Here is a 9,874-nt window from a genome sequence, read left to right as displayed (position 1 = left end):
TCCCCATTTTACAGATGAGGAAACAGAGACCTACAGAGCTTGAGGTCCCTGGTTGATCTCAGCATAGGGGGCTGAGAACTTGCCCTTGGCACCTGAAGTGGGGGCTGTCTTGTGAGACTGAAGCCCCTTTAACCTGCAGAATCTGGTGCTACCTCCAGGTGCAGGTGCGTGCTAAGTCGCTTCAGTTGTGTCTGACACTTTGGGACCCCATGGGCTGTAGCCCCGCCAGACTCCTCTGTCCATGGGATTCTCCAGGCAGGAATACTGGAGTGGGTCACCGCGCCCTCCTCCGGGGGATCTTCCCGACCAAAGCCTACGTCTGTCTCCTGCATTGGCAGCTGAGTTCTTTACCACTAGTGCCATCTGGGAAGCCCAACTCCAGGTAGGTAGTGTCAGAATTTAATTGAACTGCATTGGGTGAAAAAAGTAAACCTCCCACTGCCTTTGCACGGGCATACGAGCAGAGGTCAGGCACCCAAGGGTGGACGTGGTCAGCAGCCAAGCTTCGAGCCACAACCTGACCCGTCACTCCTTGCTGCCGGACACACGGCTGTGCCACTGCTGGTTCTCTGCACACGGCCTGCTCGTGTGCCAACAGACCACGGCCCAGAGACTCTTTGGGGAGCAGAGATTGTTTCCAGGAGTGGGGCCAGAGAGTCCTGGACCCCTGCCCCCCGCAAACTGCCTTTTTGGGGTAGCCATCTGGGAGGCTGAACCCACTAACTCCTTCTTCACACCATCTGTAGTAGGGGAAGACAGACTTTTTAAGAGACTAGATATTAAATGTCTTAGGTTTTCCAGGCCAAGAGACAAAAATGCAGGATATTGCACAGGGATTTATATATACAATAAAAAAAAAGGTGAAAGTAAAATATAGTAATAATTGTATCTTTTTGGTACTACAGGTCTAGCAATGAGAATAATTTGAATCCTTAGTGGGGATAATGTTTTACTTAATTGAAGTTCAAAGCTAGCGATCATTATCAGGATTAATCGCACGTTTATCTGTTAATGCTGATTTGTAATGAGATTTTACATACTTCACCTTTGGAAGTGTCTTCCCATGGATAGGTACCTCCCCATGCTGGTTATCGGTCCACAAGCACAGGATTTTTAACTGAACATATTTATCACTTGAAAGACATTTGTAGAATTCTATTACATTTTTCTCTGATGTTTGCTTTTTAGCAGATTAATCACTTCAACTGAAGGTTGTGTGGAAACTCCTTAGTTGCAGTTAAATGGATCTTGAAATGTGCTCATTTCACATTTCTTTGGGAAATTTCAAAGCTTGAAATTTGACACTTCTTTGGGATTTACAACTCAGAAAATATAGATCCCCCTGGAGAAGGACATAGCAACCCACTCCAGTATTCTTGCCTGGAGAATCCCATGGACAGAGGAGCCTGGCGGGCTAGTCTGTGGGGTCCCAGAGTCAGACACGACTAGAGCGACTTAACACGCACTCACCGCAAATGTGTGCAGGACTGGAACTTTGGCTTTGTGTGTCAACTTTTGACAACGTGTTAACATTAGCTGTGATCTCAGTTAGTTTTTGTTGAAATGACTTTACCATAGTGTGAATTCCACATATAAGCACTGTTTTCCCTTCTGATTTTAGACAGAATTCATTGATACATTATCAAACCTGAAGCAAAAGCTAATTTCCAAAGCTGTTTAGCATTTGACAGTGATGGCTAAGGGTAGTTCTTCTTATTCAGAACAATTTCAGTCATGGTCCTGAGCTTAAAAATTGAAATAATGGAGACTCGGACTTGTAGACACAGTGGGAGAAGGAGAGGGTGGGTTGAATTGAGAAAGCAGTATTGGCATATAGATACTATCATGTTTGAAATGCGAGGCTGATGGGAGGCCGCTGCACAGCCCAGGGAGCCCAGCCCGGTGCTTTCTGACGACCTACATGAATGGGAAAGCTGAGTGCTGAAGAATCAATGCTTTTCAACTGTGGTGTTGGAGAAGACTCTTGCGAGTCCCTTGAACTGCAAGGAGACCCAACCAGTCCATCCTAAAGGAAACCAGTCCAGGGTGTTCACTGGGAGGACTGATGCTGAAACTGAAACTCTAGTACTTCAGCCACCTGATGCGAAGAGCTGACTCATTGGAAAAGACCCTGATGCTGGGAAAGATTGAGGGCAGGAGAAGGGGACGACAGAGGATGAGATGGTTGGATGGCATCACTGACTCAATGGACATGAGTCTGGGTAAACTCTGGGAGTTGGTGATGGACAGGGAGGCCTGGTGTGCTGCAGTCCATGGGGTCGAAAAGAGGTGGACACGACTAAGCAACTGAACGGAACTGAGATGAATGGGATAGGGGAGGGGAAGAGGGAGAGATACATGTATAATTATGACTGACTCATATTACTGTACCACAGAAACCAGAACAACATTGTAAAGAATTATCCTCCAACTTAAATTTTAGAAAATAAATAAAATCTTTGAAAAAATTGAAATAAACTTTACAACTACTAAACCATTGAAAGACCGTGTTATAGACCAGGTCAGGACTTTCAGCTACTATTTCTAACAAAAATCCATGGAACTGTTGACAGGTAAGTTCACAGCAGCAACTAAAGTTCACTGTTCATAATATGGTTCAGTAACACGATTCAAATATATTCCACATAATTTCTGTTGATTTAAATTCTACAGTGAGTAATCCTAAGGTTTAACACCTTATATTACCCCAAGCTTCCCGAGTTCGTCTTTTTAAGGCGTTTTCTACTCCATGTATTTTTTTTCACTATCAGTGGTAGCACATCTTAGCAGATTCCACTTCAGGTTGTACTGAATTAGTTTTCTCAACTTGGAAAATAACTTTTGCCTGGAGTTGCTACACACAGGCTACTCTCGTTCAGTCGCTCACGTGTATTTGACTGTTTGCAATCCTATGGACTGCAGCACGCCAGGCTTCCCTGTCCTTCACTTATCTCCCGGAGTTTGCTCAAACTCACGTCCATTGAGTCAATGATGCCACTAACAAAGACTAATTCTTCAGTTATTTCCAACTTGGCACAGACTCTTCAAATAAACTAATGTATGTCAACTCTTGCAGTAAAAGTCAGGGGAAAACACTCAAAGCCATTTGCTTTGTTTTTTAATTGACTGTTGATGTTGTTCCTTATCTCAACACTTTGAGCAACTGTCATCACTGAGAGACGTCCCTGGTGGCCCAGGGGCCAGGACTCTGTGCTTCCAATGCAGGGGGCCTGGGTTTCAATCCTGGTTGGGGAACTAGAGCCCGCATAGTGCAGCTAAGACCCGGTCCAGCCAAGTAACTCAGGTTTTTTTTTTTTTTTTTTTAATGGTTATCATCGAAAGGCTGGTAGTTCCAGACAAGCTTAGTTTCTCCAAAGATGTTTCTCCAGCCGCTGAATCAAACATGACTGACCTAACCCACTCTAGGTAACTGGCTTCCCTTGCTTGGCTAACATACACCATCAGAAACTTACTTTGGTTGCAGCTTCATTTTCAGTGTTTATTTCTGTGGAGAAAGTCTGTGATTAGATATTCAATTTTAAATTTTCTACTTTTTCTGACCATCCATTGCTTTCTTGTGAGTTAGGAGTTTGCTGGATAACATAGTAGTCTACCAGTCGTTTCCCTGGAAATGTCAAAAGAGATTGTATTCTTTGTAATGTGACAGCTTCCATATGCTGCATGTTGTCACCTAACTCAGGAGGGAAATAACCCATACTTCACCATCCCTTAAAAGCAGTGGTATTTGAAATCCACTCTGTTTCGACATGATGGCCACATTGGTAATAAAAAAGAAGTGCGTGACATGGTACATCATGCAGCACTCAAAATGCTGTCGACTTATTACTCACTACTGCCTGTAGACCACCAAACAGCAGGGTGAGATGCCCGTGCCGGGCAAGCTCTGTGGCAAGTCAACGCTCAGGCCTCCAAACAAGAAGCAACCACAGGGAATATGCACATTTTAAAATGTGCTGGTGTTTCAATAAGACTTCATACATGGGTACTGGAATTTAAATTTCATGTAATTCTCACATCATGAAATTCTATTTGTTTGATGTTCCTTAACTGGGTGGGTCATACCAAAGCAGAACATGTTAGTGGTTCAGTCGTGTCTGACTCTTTTGTGATCCCCATGAACTAGTAGCTCACCAGGCTCCTCTGTCCATGGAACCCTCCAGGCAAAAGTACTAGGGTGGGTTGCCATTCCCTTCTCCAGGGGATCTTCCTGACTGAGGAATCGAACCTGGGTCTCTTGCATTGCAGGCAGATTCTTTACTGTCTAAGCCACCAGGGTTGATCTCCTTTAGGACGGACTGGTGATCTCCTCACAGTCCAAGGGACTCTCAAGAGTCTTCTCCAGCACCACAGTTCAAAGGCATCAGTTCTACGGCGCTACATTAATTGACATTAAATTAGCCCCACCAGGAACTCCGCTTCTGGTGGTCACAGCAGCTGGAGGGACTGTCCAGCTGCAGGCTGTGTTATGTGATCCCAAGAGTCGAGGTCAGTGTGGCGAGCCGGCCAGAGCTGGCCTGTAAGCTGGAGGCTGTTGCAGGTCAGGCGTGGCATCTTGAACAAGCTGCTTCAGCTCTTCGCTCTTCTCCAGTTTGACCTGCGGGGCCGGCTCGTGGTGCGCTCACTTCGAGTGTGGATGAAGGACCCACGGACCTTGCTCACGTGCAGGTTCTGAGTAGGTCTGGGCCAGGCCTGAGAGTCTGCATGTCTAACAGGCAGAATGGGCTATGCTGACACTGCCGGTGCCCAGACACCGCTGGGTGGCGAGGGCCTACATGACCTCGAAAGCCCTAGAACATTCCAGCACTCAAGGCAGGCATGAGGCTGTTACTTTTTGGAATATACAAGTCCCCTGGCAGCTCAGTGGTCAAGAAACCACCTGTAGTGCAGGAGACCTGGGTTCCATCTCTGCGGGAAGATCCCTTGGAGGAGGGCACAGCAACCCACTCCAGTACTCTTGCCTGGAGAATCCCCATGGACAGAGAAGCTTGGGGGCTCATCCAGAGGGCAGAGATGTGCCAGTGGGTTGGCGAAAGACCGAGAGCAATAAAGAGGCACAAAACCAGTCCAAGCCAGTTTTCAACAAGAAGGCTGTCCATCATATTGGGTTGGCCAGAAAGCGTGTTTGAGTTTTTCCCTGGTGGCTAAGATGGGAAAGAATCCGCCTGCAATGCAGGAGACCTGGGTTTGATCCCTGGGTCAGAAGATTCCCCTGGAGGAGGGCATGGCAACCCACTCTAGTATTCTTGCCTGGAGACTCCCATGGGCAGAGGTGCCTAGCAGGCTGCAGTCCATGGGGTCACAAAGAGTCGGCCACAACTGAATGACTAATGCTGTAACAGCTTATGGAAAAACTCGAACCAACTTTTTTGAAATGTTTGAAATTTAGTGATAAGATCACAAGAAACTTGTCTACCCAGAGAATTTTCTCTACCTCAAGGGAACATTTAAATCCCATCATTAGATCCATCATGAGCTCCATCCAGCCGTAACCACAGGCTCTGATGAGGTAACGTTGGCCATATACATATATTCTAACTAGAAGGAAAGTCTGTCCCTGGGCTTCTCTCTGAGGGAGGGAGTATGCCCTAGGAATGCAGGGCATCACAGGAATACAGAGAAGGGGGTCACAGTACGGGCCCCCAAGCTGGCGGAGGTACAGAGTCCTCAAACACAGTAACAAAGGATACAAACAAAAAGCCAGCAGCAGCAGCCACTTAATGCCTTCAAAACGTGGGTTATAACTGAGTTCTGACAGCTTCCCCAATGAAATTGCTGTTTATGAACTTGGGACCCGATTTCTTCCTTCTCCTCTTTTCTCCCTGATCTAAGTCAAACCGCTGAAGGCTAAACATGTAAGATATGCCTTCGAGTGGGAAAAGGGATGAGGGGAAAGGCCACTGGACGCGTGATGTCCGGGTTGGATAATAGTGCTTGTTAAAAAACAGGTCCTTTGTATAGTTAGGCCTCCCAAAAGCTTCCTTTATAGAAAAAAATGTTTTATATTTAAATATCATACATCAGAGCAGACTCCAAAAACAATACAACTTTCAAATTCTCAAGGAGATGTTGGTACTGTGCAGCAGCAAAATCAAGTAGGAAAGGAATGTTAATGTCCAGTTACAGATTCCAGAAATAAAAGCAAGCTGGTAAATAATCCTACTTAGACATTCACAGAGAACACTACTCACCTAGTTTCCCACAGGGCGCTTGTTAACACGGACTCATTCATGCTGTAGACTCAAGCTGTCTAGTTATAAATTATATTTATTGAGCACCTCCTATATTGGGCTAAGATTCTAACGTAGATTATCTCAGTGACGCTTGTATAAGATCCCAGACTGCACACTATAGCTATTTTCATTTTATATAACAGTGAGGTTTAGAGAAATAAAGCAACTTGCCCAGCATTAAGAGCAATGATTTGAATCCAAATCTTGTTGCCACTGTGCTTCTCAAAGGCCTGTCACTCAGACCAGGTGGCTGGTGCCCTGGAGAATTCACCACCAGTCCTGCCGAGACTGCACGAGACTGAGCACGGCCCAGACTCACCCCTGGGAAACCACCTTAGCACGTCCCCTTCTCACGGGAGACCTGAGAGCTTGCTTCTGCCAGGAGGTCAGGCCAACCCACTGCCCAAAGGGGAGGGGACACGAAAGTGTTAAAAGTTTCATATACTTACGGAAGTCTGCTGTTTTCTGACTTTCTCGGAGGCTTACTCATCATATTTTATAATGCAGGCTAAGTGGTGACTTTTAATTACTCACTGACATATATTTAATTGTATAAACTCCAGTAATGAAACTATTTTAAAATGGTCTTCAATTCAGACTCTTGTTGGGTTAGCCTCACGCATCTTCAGGTCATCCTATAAAGCCACCTTAGAAAGAGAGACCCAGGCCCTACCCCCAACTCTCTGAATCAAATATACCAGGGCTTTGATCAACACGGCTATGGTTAAGATTCTACAGGTGGTAAAGAACCCACCTGCCAAAGCAGGAGAGCTAAGAGACGCAGGTTTGATCCCTGGGTCAGAAAGATCCCCTGGAGGAGAGCATGGCAACCCCCTCCGTGTTCCTGCCTGGAGAAACCCATGGACAGAGGAGCCTGGCGGGCTACAGTCTGTAGGGGTTACAAGGAGCCGGACACGACTGAGCAACTTGGCACACACGCTCGCAGAGGTGAGTAGTCAGATGTGCAGCGGGATTAAAAACTCCTGTTTTAAGTTGATGAGCAGGGATTTAGCAATTTGATTAAGATCACCTAGGGTTCACCAGCACAGAAGGCAATGGCACCCCACTCCAGTACTCGTGCCTGGAAAATCCCATGGACAGAGGAGCCTGGTAGGCTTCAGTTCACAGGGTCGCTAAGAGTCGGACATGACTGAGCACCTTCACTTTCACTTTCATGCACTGGAGAAGGAAATGGGAACCCACTCCAGTGTTCTTGCCTGGAGAATCCCAAGGTCAGAGGAGCCTGGTGGGCTGCCACCTATAGGGTTGTACCGAGTCAGACACGACTGAAGCGACTTAGCAGCAGCAGCAGCAGCAGGGTTCACCAGAATCAGTTTCCCCCTATATCTTGCTTACTGGTTTGCTGGACAATTCCTGAAGGCAACTCCTTCCCTAGCTCAGGGTCCTGGGTAGTGTTACCTGTTCCACCGATGGGGCTCACCTGTGATGTACATGGAAACACAAACTTTCTCCTTGGGGTCGCTGTTTTACAACACCAAGCCTCAGATCTTTACCACCACAAGACTGTGTGACACCATCATGTCACCTCTGTGTCTAGGGAGGTGATGAGCCCCACCCTTGCCAAGCTGGCTACTGCATTCCCAGACAGCACTGAGTCAAGAGGGACCGACTCACCACCCCGCACTCCACCTTCACCACCTCCACCCTCTCCTCGGGAAGCCGTCCCTTCCCGGCAGACCTCCCTGGGGCTCGGCCGTCTCCCCCCTTCCCTAGGCAGCAAGGCCCCAGCCGCTCGGCCGGCTTCCCTGGCCCTGCCTGGGGAGGACGGGCCACGTGCCTGGGGCCTGCCCCTCTCTCTTCCCTTTGGCTCAGAATCCTCCTCTTTGCAGCTTCAGCTGAACAACTGAGGCGATTATAGGAAATGAGTTAACGAGTCAATACTAGGAGTAGAATCTACAAGAACGGAAAACCAAAAAAGAAAAAAAAACACTCAAAAGTAACAATTTTTAAAATTTAACGGTAAACATAATTAACTATGGTCTTTTAAGACAAACATGTATGTAATTCCTTCAGAGTCGGATATGACCGAGCGACTCCACTTTCACTTTTTTACTTTCCAATTCCTACACAGCCTTCCAACGTGTTGCGGCCTGAAAACTCCCCGAGGATCTGTATCTGAGCACGTGGCTGGCCACGCCCACGCCACACAAGCACACCACCTTAGCCAAGAGTGAGGGTGTACTCACTGCTGGCCTGTCTCCCCCATCCTTCACCGGGAGCTTTGCCACCCGTTTTTCCTGGCCTACATTTAAAATGCGCTTTACTACCCAACCAGACTTCGACTCCTGGACTCGGTTCCTCCAGCACCCAGCTGAGACTGGGCTGTGACAACCAGCTAAGGTCTAAGGAAGCCAGTGTCCTTACCCCTTGGAAGCAGCATCCCCAAATCCTGCTGCAGGTGGCAAGTAATTCATGACATGCCAAGACTGAAAACATACAGATTATTCCAACCCTTGTTTTTAATAGAAGTCATAGCCTCAAGGTGTGAAGTCGTTAAGTCGTGCCTCTTTGCAACCCCACAGACTGTAGTACGCCAGGCTTCCCTGTCCTTCACTATCTCCCAGAATTTGCTCAAACTCATGTTCATTGAGTCGGTGATGCCATCCGACCATCTCATCGTCTGTCACGTAAAGAACAAAACCCCTGGGTTTTCAGGCAATGAAGCGGATACTGAAACCTGTGGGGTTCTACCTAATTCTTTGGTACGTATTTAAACCGCTGTGTTTCAGTTGTAGAAAAACTTTTGTCTTTGAAGATTTCAGGTAATAAACTGGAAAACAATTGATGACAGACACCTCCGGCCCCTTCTGTGTTGAGGTGAATGTTATCCCTGCGGGTGATGATGGAAGAACACCTGTGCCCTTCCATCATGCTTTCCTGTGAAAGGCTGAAACCGGGGAGCTTGGCTGTACACGACACCTGAGAGAAAGACAGACGCACACTGATGGACCGCTTACCGTGTGAGCGAATCTTCTGCGAAGTACGATGAGTGCTTTAAGCACAGGGACAGGCAGACGTGACTAGTGGACGGTGGCAGCCCAGGTGATACCCACATGATGGTTCTTAGGGGACGCACAAACCGGCGATGTAACGAGGGTGATGAAGGATGGAACAGGCCGTCTTCACAGGGCTTTCTTGTTCTTTGTACTAGAAATTACCTGAGGTATGTTTTTACCCTAGGCAACAAGTCTAGGGGAGGAGATCCACGGTTAAGAAAATGAGATCGTCTATTCTGCTCCTCCCCGACGCCAAGGGCGTGCCAACGTGCAGACATCCCAAGCAGGAGTCTAAGAACCCGAATACAGCCTCAGTATGCCAAAGTCAGTTTTCCTCCCAACTCTAATCTTAAAAAATTTCACACGTTTTTTTCATACATGGCACAAAGACCAAGTTCTCTATCTGAAATGAATCATTTGACCTATTAGCTTTGGCCATATGACAAAAATGGCCATAAAAATGAGGATTGTAAGATGGGGGTTCCAGAGGGAGTGGATGTGTATACACTTATGGCTGGTGAACGTTGATGTGTGGTGTAAACCAACACAGTACTAAAAGCAATTACCCTTCACTTAAAGGCACATTTTAAAAGGAGTACTGAACTC

This window comes from Bos indicus, chromosome 1 (assembly GCF_029378745.1).
Source record: "Bos indicus isolate NIAB-ARS_2022 breed Sahiwal x Tharparkar chromosome 1, NIAB-ARS_B.indTharparkar_mat_pri_1.0, whole genome shotgun sequence".
In the NCBI taxonomy this organism is placed as follows: domain Eukaryota; kingdom Metazoa; phylum Chordata; class Mammalia; order Artiodactyla; family Bovidae; genus Bos; species Bos indicus.
The sequence above is the reverse complement of the archived record's forward strand: the minus strand, read 5'-3'. Positions refer to the sequence as shown.